Source organism: Scyliorhinus torazame, chromosome 6 (assembly GCF_047496885.1).
Source record: "Scyliorhinus torazame isolate Kashiwa2021f chromosome 6, sScyTor2.1, whole genome shotgun sequence".
Taxonomy (NCBI): domain Eukaryota; kingdom Metazoa; phylum Chordata; class Chondrichthyes; order Carcharhiniformes; family Scyliorhinidae; genus Scyliorhinus; species Scyliorhinus torazame.
In genome coordinates, this window is record NC_092712.1 from 29,103,447 (window position 1) to 29,119,886 (window position 16,440).

Here is a 16,440-nt window from a genome sequence, read left to right on the forward strand (position 1 = left end):
CGCTGTCACCTCAGTGTTGTAACTCAGTGGCAGCGCTGTCACCTCAGTGTTGTTGTAACTCAGTGGTAGCCCTGTCACCTCAGTGTTGTTGTAACTCAGTGGTAGCGCTGTCACCTCAGTGTGGTAACTCAGTGGTAGCACTGTCACCTCAGTGTTGTAACTCAGTGGTAGCGCTGTCTTTCAGTGTTGTAACTCAGTGGTAGCGCTGTCACCTCAGTGTTGTAACTCAGTGGTAGCACTGTCACCTCAGTGTTGTTGTAACTCAGTGGCAGCACTGTCATCTCAGTGTTGTTGTAACTCAGTGGGGGCACTGTCACCTCAGTGTTGTTGTAACTCAGTGGTAGCGCTGTCACCTCAGTGTGGTAACTCAGTGGTAGCACTGTCACATCAGTGTTGTTGTAACTCAGTGGTAGCGCTGTCACCTCAGTGTTGTTGTAACTTAGTGGTAGCGCTGTCACCTCAGTGTTGTTGTAACTCCGTGGTAGCGCTGTCACCTCAGTGTTGTAACTCAGTGGCAGCGCTGTCACCTCAGTGTTGTTGTAACTCAGTGGTAGCCCTGTCACCTCAGTGTTGTTGTAACTCAGTGGCAGCGCTGTCACCTCAGTGTTGTTGTCACTCCGTGGTAGCGCTGTCACCTCAGTGTTGTAACTCAGTGGCAGCGCTGTCACCTCAGTGTTGTTGTAACTCAGTGGTAGCCCTGTCACCTCAGTGTTGTTGTAACTCAGTGGTAGCGCTGTCACCTCAGTGTGGTAACTCAGTGGTAGCACTGTCACCTCAGTGTTGTAACTCAGTGGTAGCGCTGTCTTTCAGTGTTGTAACTCAGTGGTAGCGCTGTCACCTCAGTGTTGTAACTCAGTGGTAGCACTGTCACCTCAGTGTTGTTGTAACTCAGTGGCAGCACTGTCATCTCAGTGTTGTTGTAACTCAGTGGGGGCACTGTCACCTCAGTGTTGTTGTAACTCAGTGGTAGCACTGTCACCTCAGTGTTGTAACTCAGTGGCTGCGCTGTCATCTCAGTGTTGTTGTAACTCAGTGGGGGCGCTGTCACTTCAGTGTTGTAACTCAGTGGCAGCACTGTCATCTCAGTGTTGTTGTAACTCAGTGGCAGCACTGTCATCTCCGTGTTGTTGTAACTCAGTGGCAGCACTGTCACCTCAGTGTTGTAACTCAGTGGTAGCGCTGTCACCTCAGTGTTGTAACTCAGTGGTAGCGCTGTCACCTCAGTGTTGTTGTAACTCAGCGGTAGCACTGTCACCTCAGTGTTGTTGTAACTCAGTGGGGGCGCTGTCACCTCAGTGTTGTAACTCAGTGGTAGCGCTGTCACCTCAGTGTTGTTGTAACTCAGTGGTAGCGCTGTCACCTCAGTGTTGTTGTAACTCAGTGGTAGCGCTGTCACCTCAGTGTTGTTGTAACTCAGTGGCAGCGCTGTCTCCTCAGTGTTGTTGTAACTCAGTGGCAGCGCTGTCTCCTCAGTGTTGTTGTAACTCAGTGGTAGCACTGTCACATCAGTGTTGTTGTAACTCAGTGTTAGCGCTGTCACCTCAGTGTTGTTGTAACTCCGTGGTAGCGCTGTCACCTCAGTGTTGTAACTCAGTGGCAGCGCTGTCACCTCAGTGTTGTTGTAACTCAGTGGTAGCCCTGTCACCTCAGTGTTGTTGTAACTCAGTGGCAGCGCTGTCATCTCAGTGTTGTTGTAACTCCGTGGTAGCGCTGTCACCTCAGTGTTGTAACTCAGTGGCAGCGCTGTCACCTCAGTGTTGTTGTAACTCAGTGGTAGCCCTGTCACCTCAGTGTTGTTGTAACTCAGTGGCAGCGCTGTCACCTCAGTGTTGTTGTAACTCAGTGGTAGCCCTGTCACCTCAGTGTTGTTGTAACTCAGTGGTAGCGCTGTCACCTCAGTGTTGTAACACAGTGGTAGCGCTGTCACCTCAGTGTTGTTGTAACTCAGTGGTAGCGCTGTCAGCTCAGTGTTGTTGTAACTCAGTCGTAGCCCTGTCACCTCAGTGTTGTTGTAACTCAGTGGTAGCGCTGTCCCCTCAGTGTTGTAACTCAGTGGTAGCACTGTCACCTCAGTGCTGTAACTCAGTGGTAGCGCTGTCACCTCAGTGTTGTAACTCAGTGGTAGCGCTGTCACCTCAGTGTTGTAACTCAGTGGTAGCGCTGTCACCTCAGTGTTGTAACTCAGTGGTAGCACTGTCACCTCAGTCTTGTTGTAACTCAGTGGTAGCGCTGTCACCTCAGTGTTGTAACTCAATGGTAGCGCTGTCACCTCAGTGTTGTTGTAACTCAGTGGTAGCGCTGTCACCTCAGTGTTGTAACTCCGTGGTAGCGCTGTCACCTCAATGTTGTAACTCAGTGGTAGCGCTGTCAGCTCAGTGTTGTTGTAACTCAGTGGTAGCACTGTCACCTCAGTGTTGTTGTAACTCAGTGGTAGCGCTGTCACTTCAGTGTTGTTGTAACTCAGTGGCAGCGCTGTCATCTCAGTGTTGTTGTAACTCAGTGGGGGCGCTGTCACCTCAGTGTTGTTGTAACTCAGTGGTAGCGCTGTCACCTCAGTGTTGTAACTCAGTGATAGCGCTGTCACCTCAGTGTTGTAACTCAGTGGTAGCGCTGTCACCTCAGTGTTGTAACTCAGTGGTAGCGCTGTCACCTCAGTGTTGTAACTCAGTGGTAGCGCTGTCACCTCAGTGTTGTAACTCAGTGGTAGCACTGTCACCTCAGTGTTGTAACTCAGTGGTAGCGCTGTCACCTCAGTGTTGTAACTCAGTGGTAGCGCTGTCACCTCAGTGTTGTAACTCAGTGGTAGCGCTGTCACCTCAGTGTTGTAACTCAGTGGTAGCGCTGTCACCTCAGTGTTCTAACTCAGTGGTAGCGCTGTCACCTCAGTGTTGTAACTCAGTGGTAGCGCTGTCACCTCAGTGTTGTAACTCAGTGATAGCACTGTCACCTCAGTGTTGTTGTAACTCAGTGGCAGCACTGTCATCTCAGTGTTGTTGTAACTCAGTGGGGGCGCTGTCACCTCAGTGTTGTTGTAACTCAGTGGTAGCGCTGTCACCTCAGTGTTGTAACTCAGTGGCTGCGCTGTCACTTCTGTGTTGTTGTAACTCAGTGGCAGCACTGTCATCTCAGTGTTGTTGTAACTCAGTGGTAGCGCTGACACCTCAGTGTTGTTGTAACTCAGTCATAGCGCTGCCCCCTCAGTGTTGTTGTAACTCAGTGGTAGCGCTGACACCTCAGTGTTGTTGTAACTCAGTGGGGGCGCTGTCACCTCAGTGTTGTAACTCAGTGGCAGCACTGTCATCTCAGTGTTGTTGTAACTCAGTCATAGCGCTGCCCCCTCAGTGTTGTTGTAACTCAGTGGTAGCGCTGACACCTCAGTGTTGTTGTAACTCAGTGGGGGCGCTGTCACCTCAGTGTTGTAACTCAGTGGCAGCACTGTCATCTCAGTGTTGTTGTAACTCAGTCATAGCGCTGCCCCCTCAGTGTTGTTGTAACTCAGTGGTAGCGCTGACACCTCAGTGTTGTTGTAACTCAGTGGGGGCGCTGTCACCTCAGTGTTGTAACTCAGTGGTAGCGCTGTCTCCTCAGTGTTATTGTAACTCAGTGGTAGCGCTGTCTCCTCAGTGTTGTTGTAACTCAGTGGTAGCACTGTCACATCAGTGTTGTTGTAACTCAGTGGTAGCGCTGTCACCTCAGTGTTGTTGTAACTTAGTGGTAGCACTGTCACCTCAGTGTTGTTGTAACTCAGTGGTAGCACTGACACCTCAGTGTTGTAACTCAGTGGGAGCGCTGTCACCTCAGTGTTGTAACTCAGTGGTAGCACTGACACCTCAGTGTTGTTGTAACTCAGTGGTAGCACTGTCACCTCAGTGTTGTTGTAACTCAGTGGTAGCGCTGTCACCTCAGTGTTGTTGTAACTCAGTGGTAGCGCTGTCACCTCAGTGTTGTAACTCAATGGTAGCGCTGTCACCTCAGTCTTGTTGTAACTCAGTGGTAGCGCTGTCACCTCAGTGTTGTAACTCCGTGGTAGCGCTGTCACCTCAGTGTTGTAACTCAGTGGCAGCGCTGTCACCTCAGTGTTGTTGTAACTCAGTGGTAGCCCTGTCACCTCAGTGTTGTTGTAACTCAGTGGTAGCGCTGTCACCTCAGTGTTGTAACTCAGTGGTAGCGCTGTCAGCTCAGTGTTGTTGTAACTCAGTGGTAGCGCTGTCAGCTCAGTGTTGTTGTAACTCAGTGGTAGCCCTGTCACCTCAGTGTTGTTGTAACTCAGTGGTAGCGCTGTCCCGTCAGTGTTGTAACTCAGTGGTAGCACTGTCACCTCAGTGCTGTAACTCAGTGGTAGCGCTGTCACCTCAGTGTTGTAACTCAGTGGTAGCGCTGTCACCTCAGTGTTGTAACTCAGTGGTAGCGCTGTCACCTCAGTGTTGTAACTCAGTGGTAGCACTGTCACCTCAGTCTTGTTGTAACTCAGTGGTAGCGCTGTCACCTCAGTGTTGTAACTCAATGGTAGCGCTGTCACCTCAGTGTTGTTGTAACTCAGTGGTAGCGCTGTCACCTCAGTGTTGTAACTCCGTGGTAGCGCTGTCACCTCAGTGTTGTAACTCAGTGGTAGCGCTGTCAGCTCAGTGTTGTTGTAACTCAGTGGTAGCGCTGTCAGCTCAGTGTTGTTGTAACTCAGTGGTAGCCCTGTCACCTCAGTGTTGTTGTAACTCAGTGGTAGCGCTGTCACCTCAGTGTTGTAACTCAGTGGTAGCGCTGTCAGCTCAGTGTTGTTGTAACTCAGTGGTAGCGCTGTCACCTCAGTCTTGTTGTAACTCAGTGGTAGCGCTGTCACCTCAGTGTTGTAACTCAGTGGTAGCGCTGTCAGCTCAGTGTTGTTGTAACTCAGTGGTAGCGCTGTCAGCTCAGTGTTGTTGTAACTCAGTGCTAGCGCTGTCAGCTCAGTGTTGTTGTAACTCAGTGGTAGCCCTGTCACCTCAGTGTTGTTGTAACTCAGTGGTAGCGCTGTCACCTCAGTCTTGTTGTAACTCAGTGGTAGCCCTGTCACCTCAGTGTTGTTGTAACTCAGTGGTAGCACTGTCACCTCAGTCTTGTTGTAACTCAGTGGTAGCGCTGACACCTCAGTGTTGTTGTAACTCAGTGGTAGCGCTGTCACCTCAGTGTTGTAACTCAGTGGTAGCGCTGTCACCTCAGTGTTGTAACTCAGTGGTAGCACTGTCACCTCAGTCTTGTTGTAACTCAGTGGTAGCGCTGTCACCTCAGTGTTGTTGTAACTCAGTGGTAGCGCTGACACCTCAGTGTTGTAACTCAGTGGTAGCGCTGTCACCTCAGTGTTGTAACTCAGTGGTAGCGCTGTCACCTCAGTGTTGTAACTCAGTGTTAGCACTGTCACCTCAGTGTTGTAACTCAGTGGTAGCGCTGACACCTCAGTGTTGTAACTCAGTGGTAGCGCTGTCACCTCAGTGTTGTAACTCAGTGGTAGCGCTGTCACCTCAGTGTTGTTGTAACTCAGTGGTAGCGCTGTCACCTCAGTGTTGTAACTCAGTGGTAGCGCTGTCACCTCAGTGTTGTAACTCAGTGGTAGCGCTGTCACCTCAGTGTTGTAACTCAGTGGTAGCACTGTCACCTCAGTGTTGTTGTAACTTAGTGGTAGCGCTGTCACCTCAGTGTTGTTGCAACTCAGTGGTAGCACTGTCACCTCAGTGTTGTTGTAACTCAGTGGTAGCGCTGTCACCTCAGTGTTGTAACTCAGTGGTAGCGCTGTCACCTCAGTGTTGTTGTAACTCAGTGGTAGCGCTGTCACCTCAGTGTTGTTGTAACTCAGTGTTAGCGCTGTCACCTTAGATTGTTTGTTTAGTTTGTTTGTATGTTTGTTTATTGTCACGTGTCTCGAGATACCCTGAAATGTATTGTTCTGTGTTCTCTTCGGACAGTTCGTTCCATAAATGAAATTCTACGGGGAAACATAATAACAGAATGTAAATACATAGACACAAGCACGGGTGAAGCATACAGAGTGTAGTACTACTCAGTGGAGAATGTTTGTGAAGAGATCAGTTCAGTCCATCAGAGGGTGGTTTAGGACTTGGTAACAGCGGGGAAGAAGCTGTTTTTGAGTCTGTTCGTGCGTGTTCTCAGACTTTTGCATCTCCTGCCCGATGGAAGAAGATGGAGGAGTGAATATCCCGGGTGGGAGGGGTCTTTGATTCTGCTGCCCGCTTTCCCCAGGCACCGACCGGGATGTGTAGGCAGGGTCAATGGATAGGAGGGAGGTTTGTTTGAAGGACTGGGCTGCGTTCACGACTCTGTAGTTTCTTACGGTCTTGGGCCAAACCAGGCTGTGATGCAGCCACATAGGATGTTTTCTGTCATGTTCTTGTTGGGTGGCCTTATTTATTGCAAGAATACTTGTAGTTAAAGTTATAAATTTTTTATCAACACTTACTGGGATGAGCTATTTCCAAGGCAATAGATGAACAAAAGAAAAATCATGCACATGCAAGCTCTCTCTCTTACTTCCTCCACCCACTGACTTTCCATTCGCTTTTCTACTTGTGAGCCTCTTCAGCCGGTGAATTACAACGCAACCATGATACCCCCTTTCCTTTGAAAGAATAAATTAAAGCATTCTCATCAGTTTATTTACGTGTGATATCATGAGCCTGTGAGTCTAACAGTATAATATTTTTAAATTTTAAAACTGATTTTGACAAATATATATATATATAGACCCATAGATATCTATCTATCTTTCAGCTAAAACAAGGACCGTTGTCACTCACGTCGATTTGAGGAATTCCGTGTCGGACAAATATTGTCTTGCTGTGCCTTTATGCTTGACAGTCGAGCCATTTTGGGATAGTTTGAAAAGTAGTCTATGATCATAAAATAATCTTTCCCTCGTAGGTGAAAGAGATCCAGACCTACTTTCTGCCATGAAGCCATTGGTAAATCAGATATTTGCATCAGTTCTCTTGTTTGCTTGCAATGATGCAGCTGGCATGTGTCACAATAACTGACCATCCTGTCAATATCCTTGTTTCTACCTGGCCAGTAAACAGAGTCACAAGCTCTCCGTTTACATTTTTCAATCCCAAGATGTACCCTCTTTAGTACACCCTGGCGAAGAGATTGCAGTGTAGCTATGGTGTTCAAACGAAGTACCACTCCATTAATGATACTGAGTTCAGAGCTTCTATTGTCGAACTCCATACATTGACGTCTGGACCAATATGAGTTGATGTTCCTCGTCACCTCTAAGACTTTGACCCTTCCTGGCCTCTTCTTGGATTTCACGTAGTTTTGTATCTGATACTGATAGTCGTGTGGAAATAATGCAGATCTACATACTCAACAATCTCACCACCGGTACAGTGCTCTCGATAATGCATCTGCTCAGAACAAATATTTGCCTGGCGTGTAGATAAGATTGAAGCCATAGCGTTGTAACTTCATCATCAACCTCTGAATGTACGGAGACATCTGATTGTTTTTTTTTTTAGATGATGTGAACCGTAAGGACGATGATTTGTCTCAACTGTGAAAGTTGGAAGCCCATAGACGTAGTCGTGGAATTTCTCCAAGCCGACAACTAAACACGGGCATTCTTTTTCGATTTGAGTGTACCTCTGTTGTCGTCATGGAACGTGGTGCATACGTGACTGGTTTCCAATCGTCATGCTCGAGTTGCAGAAGAACTTCCCCCAGACCATCTTTGAACGCATCTGTTGACACTTTAATCTGGTTAGATGTGTCAAAAAAATGTGAGAACTAGCATGATGGTTAGTGAAATCTTGAGCTTCTTCCACTCTTGCTTATGTTGCTCAGTCCAAATGAAATCCATTGTCTTGTGCAGGAGATCACGTAGGTGTGTTGTTTTTGCTGACAGGTTTGGAGTGAATTTCCCCCTAAATTTGATCATACCCATCACTCTTAAGATGGCTTTCTTGTCATGTGGTCTTGGCATGTTGAGAATTGTTTGGATTGTGTCCTTGTCAGGTTCAATTCAGTGCGAGGAGAGTTTGTCACCTCGGAATGTGACCTCAGTTACCCCAAATTGGCACTTCTGCTTGGGCACTTCAGCCCATTTCTCCTCATGCTTGTTAGAACTTGAAGCAGCCTCGTATTGTCCTCTTCTATGGTTGAGCCCCAAACGATGATACCATCCACGTACACACCTTCACCTTCGATGCCTTCGATTGTGTGCCCCAGGGCACGGTGAAATGTTTGGTGAAATTATGCCAAACGGCATTCTCAGAAAGCAGTACCGTCCAATTGGCATATTGGAAGTGCAGGACTTTGTACTTTGCTCCGCTAGCTTCAGTTGCCAGAAACCCTGAGATGAGTCAGGTTTTGTGAAGAATTGTGCACCAGCCATCTCAGATGTGATTTCCTCACACTTTGGTATTGGTTCTCTCTTGATATTCCTGTTAAGATCTTTAGGATCCATGCATCTGTAAATATCGCCATTCTTTTTCTTTGCACAAACCATGGAGTTTATCCAATCGGTAGGTTCTTCTATTTTTCTGATTACTTTTAATTTTGTCATTCTGTCTAGCTCCTTTTTGAGCCGATCCCGAAGAGGTGCAGCTCCTCCTCTTGGTGCCTGTATCATAGGTTTTGCATCCTCTATGAGTTGTATCTTGTAGGTGAATGGTAGTGCACCAAAACCTGTGAACACATCGCTGAATTTGCAGGTCATGTTCTCTGAATCCTTGGAGTGTTGATCCAATCCATTGTGGATGCTTTACATCAACTGCTCTGGACCTAATTCTTCACAGGACTGATCACCTAATAATGAATCCAAGCCCTCAGATACAATACAGAATGGGATGGAATAAACTGTGTTCTTCACCACCACACTCAGGTCACAAGCATCATAACATTTAATGCTTGAACAATTATAATCTCTCAGAGATATTTTGCGATTTCTTCTAATCGGCTGAAAATTATAATCTCTTGGAGATATTTTGTGATTTCTTCTAATCGGCTGAATTTTTAGATTTTTAAATTCAGTCATGCTGATTAAATTGGCTTTGGCACCAGTGTCTAACTTCAATCGAACCACTGTACCGTTCACTTCAAGTAGTAGCAGCCATTTGTCCTCGTCAACCTCATTGATTTTAAATGGAGTATCAGCTTGCATTTTTTTAAGCGCTGGAGCATTTTTTGATGTCTCCAAAAATGTATTCTACTGTGTTATAACTCCAGCAAACAATGATGTTTCATCAATGGAGATTGTGTCTCCCGCTGTGCTGACTGGTCTGGGGTTGAGCTCAGGGTAACAATTCTGAGCAAAGTGATTTTTTTTTTTCCTTTGCATCTGGAACAAAACTTGCCAAACGTTGGACGCTGCCATAATTTGTGCTTTTGACAACATCTTTTACACAGAATTGCTTTGTCCTGATCTCTAACCTGTTTGTTGGTGTGAGAGGAGCTGCAGGAACTTCCCTGCCTTTTTTTTTTTAAGTTTCCCGCCTTTTTGGAAGAAGGGCGGCAACCGGAGTTTCCTCCTCCAAGAAGAAGCTGCAATCAATGAAAAACAGTTCAGAATGCTGTGCTGCCAACTCGTGAGCCTGACAAATTTTAACCTGGTTGTTTCAAAGGCAGCTCCGATTCCCTCAGCTTATTTTCATTCACTCCAAATACAATCTGGTCCCGAATCATGGAAGATTCCATCGCTGAAAAATTACAGGGTTTACCTTCTAACTTTAAATCAGTGATGAAGTGACCTATGGACTCTCCTGTTTTCTGTAAACGTGATCTAACCACATAGCGATCACAAATGTCATTCGTTCTGGGGCTGCAATGGGCATCAAATCTTCAAATTACTTCATTAAAATTTTTACAATGAATGAAGCCCTGTGGGAGCCTAGTCCAAGTGTATTGGTTGCCCCTAAATGTAAAGGCAAACAAATACTGTGATTCAGGGGCGAGGGGTATCGCAAAAAAGGCATGTTGTAAATCAACAAGGGTGAAAACAGTCGCTTCCGGTGGGACATTACTAAGGATTGTCGCCGGATTTGGGACAATAGGATGTAAGGGTTCCACTGTCTGATTAATACGTCGGAGGTCTTGGACCAAACGCCATTCGGATGGTCTTCCTATCTTAGGAACTGGAAGAATCGGGGTGTTACAGGGCGATTGGCATGGTGCCACAATTCCGTGTTGAAGGAACGATTGAATCATGACCGAGACTCCTTCTTCAGCCTCGGGGCGCAAAGGGTACTGTGAAATCGAGGGCATGTCAGGTTTAACTTTAATAACAACGGGAGGGACATTAGTGAGACCAACTTCGTGTTTGGAGGCCGCCCATAAATCTGCGGGTAGTTCAGAAGTTGTAGATTGGACTGAACGATGGTGGTGCAGTGTGTCAATGAGGACAAATGGGCGTTGAAAATATTCTAAAGTGCCTGCGGGTAGGGTTTGACTTCCATTAAAGAAAGGATCAGCTTGTCCTCGTAGTGCAGCTGCCAGAAATCCCAAGGACTTGGCACTGTAGCCTTCGTTGACAGAAAGGGTCACGTGGGGTGACACAAGTCCCGACTGACGCCAGAGGCCATGGGGTAAATCAACAAGAAAGGCAGACCCTTCTTTTCCCTTAGCGAGGCCAACAAAGGAAACGGATTGGAGAGAACCGAGGGCGTCTTGGTAAATGCTCTCCAAATCAGGCGAGCATCCTATAAGATCGTAGCAAAGAGTGACATGTGGATCGGGAATATCTAAGACCATAAGACCATAAAACATAGGAGCGGAAGTAAGGCCATTCGGCCCATCGAGTCCACTCCACCGTTCAATCATGGCTGATTTCAACTCCATTTACCCGCTAAGGGAGGTGAAAAGTGTGAGGGATCAAAATCAACCGACCACCACTGTGGAGGAGTGAAAAGGGGAAAATTGCGAAGCTGGGCCTGCGGGATAGCTGATATAGTAATGCCGTTATCAAGGCAAACAATTTCCACCTGCAAGGGACACAGCAAGTCACGTCCGGCCAGGTTGACACCGAGGACGTGGGTAACTGTGAAAGGGATGCAACATTCCCGGCCCTCAAATTGAACAGAGAGCGGCTTCGCAAGCGGATAAACAGCACCTTCGCCCATGTAACCAGCAAGTTCCACATGCTTATCAGAAAGGGGAAAGCAATGTTTCTGAATTAATGTCCAGTCTAGCGTAGAATGAGTCAGGCCGGTGTCAATCAGGAAGGGGATAGGCTGGCCTCTATGTAAATCGTAGCGATAGGCTCGTCAGAGTGGTCTGTTGAGAGGACCGGAAAGTTCGATCTGGCTAGTCAGTAGGGGTTAGAGGTAGTAAAGGGTGTCTGCCGACGGGATTGAAATCTACCTTGTCGTCGGGGTGCTGGACAATCCCTAGTGTAGTGGCCTGTACGTTGACAGTTGAAGCAAGTGACATTATATTTGGCAGGAGGACGATGCGGAGGAGCGCTGTCGAAATCCTCCATGTGCGGAATGAAGGGGTAAGGAGCCTGTAGGCGGTAACCAAATTCAGGAGGGTCCGTGCAATCTGGGCGATAGTAACGTGAATCTGTCTGAGAGTTCTGACCTTTAGGAGCTCTTCTTTGAGAGGGACGTTGGACGAATTCGGATTTAATTCTGGGCGAAGTGTCTTTGTAACAGGTCTCACGGTTGCGGCCATTGCTCCAATAATAAGATACAGCACGTTTCATTTGAGGTTTAGAATTGTCAGACCAGTCCATGTTATTAGTTTTAATACTGGATGCTATGCGGTCAGGCAAAACCTGCATTAATAGTGCATTAAACTGGGGAGACTGTGTGCCTGCATTGAAAGCAATGACCCCGGAGTACAGAGTGTACATGCCACAAAAGCGGTCACAAAATTCTGGACCATCTTCCTTAGAAGTGGGGGTACATTCAAGGAGTTTGGCGATGTCAACGGGTTTACGGAGAGCCCGTTTTAGTGCAGGGAACATTAAAGTACGCTGATCGTCCTCCGTTTGGTGAGCGACGCTGAAGGCCGTCCACGTGTCCCCATGAAGTCCTAATTCATTTTTCCATCTTTCCCCTAATTCTGGGGGAAGGGATGAATAAATCAGAGAATATTGATCACGTGCGGCAGCCCCGTGCATGGTCGCAATTCTCCTCAAAAACTCAGTGAACCCCTCTGGGTCCTCTTTGCAGGAGGGACATTGGGCCATGATCAAACATAGCTCATGGGGTTTACAAGCCTGCCACACCTCAATGAATGGGTCGTCATTATCACCAGCGTGGGGGTTAATAACACTCCTAATGGGATAATTTGCGGGGGGGAGGTGGTGGCGGAACAGTTTCCTCCTCCTTAGGTTGGAGTGATAAATCAAGAAGAGCCCCATTGACAGAGGTGAAGGGTTGTTCCATATCCATGGCTTGCTTATGTGACCGAGTGCGTGTTGCTACGGGGGATGCGTCAGCAGGAGTTTCATTGGCAATGGGACCATAAGGGGGAGTCTGGACTTGGGACGGTGGAATTGTAGGATTGGGGAGTGCAGGATGAGGGTGGGGTCCAGGGGTCAAATCCTCCTCCTCTTCCGTATCGCCTGAATAGGGAAACATCAGCATGCCAGAGTAACTGGGAGGATCCTCGTTTTGTTTAATCTGATGGGCTAGCCCTTCCTGCCTATTGGTTGGAGATGTTTTATTTTCGCTGTGTTGTTTATGCTTTCTATCCCAAAGCTCACATTCCAATTTTAAAGTCTCCCAATTTTTTGCTTTACCATCCACACAATCATCAATCCCTTTTCTGCAGGAGTTATCTCTCCAACTCATTAATAGTGATTGATCGTGGCATTTAGTGGACTGTTTTTTCCACTGTGAAATTAAAGAATTCCATTTGAAGCCGGTGTTTCTCTGCCAAATAATTTTCTCAGCAGAAATGCAATTATCGTAGTTCCAAGTGCCCCCTAGTGGCCAAATATCATTACCCAATTTATTGTTTAGCGCAGCAGTTAATCTCTGGAAATTACGTTCTTGCGAAGGGGTTTCGGAACACATAAAAAATAGAGGGGAATTGCCCCCGGTTTTGTCTAAACTCTGTCCCATAATGTCAGTAAAATGTGCCCCTGGCAACAAAAAATGATCAAAAAAAATCCCTGGTACCAAATCAAATTGCAGGGTCCCTGACCCAAACTTAAGCCTGTATAACAAGAGGTCCCTGACCTAAGGCTAACCACAATTGGGGTCCCTGACCCTAAGTACTCTACTAACAGTACAATTTAGATTCGAGCACCGTCACCTGTTTAGTTACTTCCGTCAGGGATGAGGGGCCGAAGCACCAATCCGAGAGAGAGAGAGAGAGAGACCAAGGTTAATCTTACCTTGTGCCAGCGTCCGTCTCCTCCCTCCGGGTCGTGGCTCGATCACTTCTTCAGTCCCCCACGGAATTCACTCAGGGTATTGGTAACTGCTCGCTTGCGCCAAATGCTAAAGTCAATATTTTCCCGCTTCTGTAGTAGAAAGATTCAACATGCTCGTTAAGACAAAATAACAAGCTTTATTTACAAAACGACTGCATGCAGTAATGGCTGAAACCTGAAGTCAGAGAGCAGTTAATGAAACTTGCTGATTCCTTCTCAAGTCCACATTTTCACAGAGAATCAGCTCAATATTTATACACTATCATTATCAAGATTGCGTGACAACAGCTTAGTCAGGAATTTGATCGGAAATAGAAACGGAAGCAATGCCATAAAACAGACCTTTTTTGGTCGCATCACTCATACCATTATCTTGTCCTTGGAGGGAACATTGAAAGGTCGGAATAGACGTGTTTCTTCCTGAACTTAACTTGTTTAATTCCTACGGCCCTGGGTTATGACGAGTTAGTTTTATCAGGAGTTGCCGAGGTCCGGTGTTTAGGAATGGCTCGACCTTCGCTGATCTTTTCAGACTTCAGGTTATGCAGAGTTGGCCTTATCAGTCTGACAGTCTGAAGTGGTTAGGGCAGCATTCTTTACCTGGGCCTGGGGAGCTGGAATGAGGAGTTTCAGCCTTTCTTACATTGTGTCAAACATTTTGACCAGTCTTCCCATTGACCAGTTTTCCCATCATGCCATTACTTAATTCGTACCGTATCACACCACCTCCGAAAATCGTCCTTCATTTTGTCCACCAGACGGGCCAGATTAAGTTTGTGCAGCCGTTCCCATTCCCGCGCCACTTGGATGCCTAGAAATCTAAAACCTCCCCCTACCACTCGAAACGGCAGCTCCCCCAGTCGCCCCTCCTGTCCCCTTGCCTGGATCACAAACATTTATTTAAAAATAAATGTTTTTTATTGGGTTTTTCAGCAAGGTATATTTGTACACAGGATATGATATATATTTATATATATAGAAGATAAGGGCACACACAAACATATCACAAAAAAAACATTTTATAATAAGAAATAAAAAAAGATAACTGGTCGGGTATTGTGCACCAGCTCAACAGCAGCAACTCTACAACTGGCAAAATTATTTACAACACATAAGTAGGCGACTGTTTTGGTGGGGTGGGGGGGTGGGGGGGTGTGGAGACTGGGGAGGTAGATATACATTTGGGTGCCGGAGAAACAATGACAGAGGGCTATACTCGAATGGGTCTGGTGTTGGTGTTGTCACTTGCTTCTCCCGGACGAGCTGTAGATACCTTAGCTCGTTCCCCCTGGCTAGCTGGAATTTCTCTGTCAGTTTGTCCAGTGTTGCGATCCTGCCGTCCGTGTATAGGTCCCTGACTGTCAGTGTCCCTCCGTCCTGTCCCCACCTTTTGAAGGTGGCATCAGTCAGCGCTGGTGTGAACCTATGGTTGTTGCAGATGGGAGCTTTGTCCGACATTTTGGTCAGGCCAAATTGCTGCCGTAGTTGGTTCCAGGACTGGAGGGTGGCTATCACCACCGGGCTGCTGGAGTGGTTTTTGGGTGGGGATGGGAGTGTCGCCGTGGCGAGGGCCCGGTAGGTCTGTCCCATCCAGCCCTTCCTTACCCGCAGTCGGTGCTGCTCTCTCGGGTGTGTCTCTTGGAGGAAGACTGTCGGCTTTCATATTTCTTAGGTGGGTGAGGACTCTGGATCTTTTCACTGGGCCGTTGAGTCCCCTTACATTCCAGGTGACTATCCTGGTGGGGGGCTTCTGTCCCCCCACTCCTGTGGGATTAACCATACTTACCTGGGGGACTCGCCCCTGCCCTCCGGGGTTTCACTTTGTTAGGGGGCCGTCCAGGATGGCCACTGTCACTGCTCTCTCCATGTGGTCGGGCCCCTGCGCTCTGGGGTCTCCCTTCGCCCAGAGACCGTACTGGGGGGTGCTTGCAGCGATTCCTTCTTCCGAGCCCTTGGTTGTGGCACTTTGTAGACCTATTGCTATTCCTTTTCTCAGCTTGTTTGTCCCTCCTTCCCCTGTGTCGTACCCCCCCCGGATCCTCCCTCCCTGTGCCCCCCCCCCCCCCCCGGTCCCTCCCTTTCCCCCTCTTTTTCCCCCCTCTCCCGTATACCCCTCTTTTGTCCCTCTTCCCCCTGCTCCTATCCCCGTTTGCTCTCCGCCTCTGTTGAGTGCCCCCCCCCTCCCCCGTGCCTGGCGCCTTCCCCCCCTGTTGGGGGCGGGCTGCGGCCCTGCTTTGTTGCCTGCCCCCGGCGCTAGCTTTCCTGCTAGTGCGGTGGGCCCCCTCTCGGGCGTTACTGTCTCGCTTCTCCCTCGCCCGACCGCTACGGTTTTCTGCCCACTCTTCCCCTATCCTACCCTGCACTCCTCTTGCTTGCTCTCCCTTCTCCGCTCCTCTCGTTCCCTCGTGCTGGGGCCTGGCCTCCCACCTGAAGCGGTCTCTCGGGCAGTGGTTTGCTTTTTGTTCAGGGTGCGCTTGCGGTGGTGGGGGTGGGGGCCTGGCGTTGCACCCCCCGGTCAGCGTGTTGTTGCCCCTTGCCAGGGGGCCCTTATTTCTACCCTAGCTGTCGGTTTTCCAGCCCGTGTTCCTCGATAAACTTGTTTGCTTTGGCGGGGGCTGTGAAGAAATACTCTCTTGGTACGTGACCCAGAGTTTCGCTGGGTACAGCATACCAAAACGCACTTCGTACTTGTGAAGAGCTGCTTTCGCTCTATTGAGAATTCGGCCCGTCTCCTGGCGAGGTCTGCCCCAATGTCCTCGTAAACTCGAATCAAGTGTCCTTCCCATTTGCAGGTTCTGTTTTGCCTGGCCCAGCGCAGGAGTGTTCCTGGTTCGCAAACATCTCACTCGTCCCCATATTTAGTTTGTACCCCGAAAACCGGCCAAATTCCCCCAGAATCCTCATCCGTATGGTCTTATTCCTTTCATCCCCTCCGCTGGGTCCGATACATACAGGAGCAGGTCGTCTGCGTAAAGTGAGACTCTGTGTTACACTGCCCCCCGGACCAGCCCCTTCCAGCCCCTTGAGGCTCTCAGCGGAATTGCCAGCGGCTCTATAGCTAGCGCGAACAACGG

At 48.3% G+C, this 16,440-nt stretch overlaps 1 protein-coding gene across 4 annotated transcripts in view; it reads left to right on the forward strand.

Annotated features, from left to right (window-relative positions):
* Positions 1–16,440, forward strand: part of vill (villin-like) — a 398,207-nt gene that overhangs the window by 282,202 nt on the left and 99,565 nt on the right. The window contains exon 1 of one of the 4 annotated variants that reach the window (XM_072508062.1): positions 7,514–7,781. The exons of the other annotated variants lie outside the window; for them this stretch is intronic. The gene's annotated coding sequence lies outside the window, so the exon portion shown is untranslated. Of the gene's footprint in view, positions 1–7,513; positions 7,782–16,440 lie in introns of those variants that run through there. 4 annotated transcript variants of the gene reach the window in all.